Below are 1,077 nucleotides of genomic sequence, written 5' to 3' on the forward strand. Positions count from 1 at the left end.
CCCCCCCCCCCCCAAACTATAGGCGTGTCTCATAAAAACCCTCGCTGCTTACTGAAGTTTAGTTTTATCTCAACCACCCCCCGTATGTAATTTGCAAATTACTAAATTTTTTTAAGAGAAAGAAACTCAAACTTTAGGGGAAGGAGTATATTGCATGTAAGTGACAGTGATAAAGTTTGAAATTTGTTTACTCAAAAACATTTTAGTCATTTGCAAATTACAGACAAGAGGTTTAGATGAGATAAGCTAAAGTTGAGAGGGGTTTGAGAGACGGCCCATAATTAGGAGAGTTATATGAGATGAATGAAAGTCAGAAGAGTTATTTGGAACAACCCCCAAAGCGAAGGAGGCTTTTGTGAAATTAGCCCTTAATAAAACAAATTTCATAGATGACGTGAAATATTTACCTAATTTAGTATTATTTTTTATAGTTGTTGCTAGATTAATAATCCTTATGATTGAACCAAATGTACTCTATTGTATTTTGGAGAAAACATCTAGCGAAGACGGTCTATGATGTTAAATGAGCATCTAAAAGATGTCGACCTTTGAATTTAGGACATATTTTTGAAATAGACCCCTTCAAAATAAAATTATTAATTTCGACCTAGTTTTAGTCATGCAATAAAACTAGATCGATTTTAATTAAAAAAAGTTTCTGAACTACATGGGACTAACATTCTCGTGAAGTTAAATTGTGTATTAAACTCCCCGGAATTTTCAATCCCGTAGGGCTTACGAACGTGACAGAAACTAGACTTATTTTGATAAATATTTTGAGACTAGATTTATTTTAATAATTTTATTGGGAATAGGCCTAATTCAAAAATTTGTCCTGGAATTTATGCCCAGCTACCGAAATCTAACAATCCAAAGTGCGAGACATTCATTTATTGCATTTTTAATGTCACGGATTCACGTCCACTTGATATCCCCCCCAACCCCCCCATATTTTGTTAGCTTTTGCGCTGATGGAATCAAACTCACCACGTGTCACATATCCATTCACCATACCCAGCGCTTTCCTACACCACCTCCCACACCCATCATCCCCGTGACTTAAACCTACCCCCTAAC

Source organism: Asparagus officinalis, chromosome 2 (genome assembly GCF_001876935.1).
Source record: "Asparagus officinalis chromosome 2, Aspof.V1, whole genome shotgun sequence".
Taxonomy (NCBI): domain Eukaryota; kingdom Viridiplantae; phylum Streptophyta; class Magnoliopsida; order Asparagales; family Asparagaceae; genus Asparagus; species Asparagus officinalis.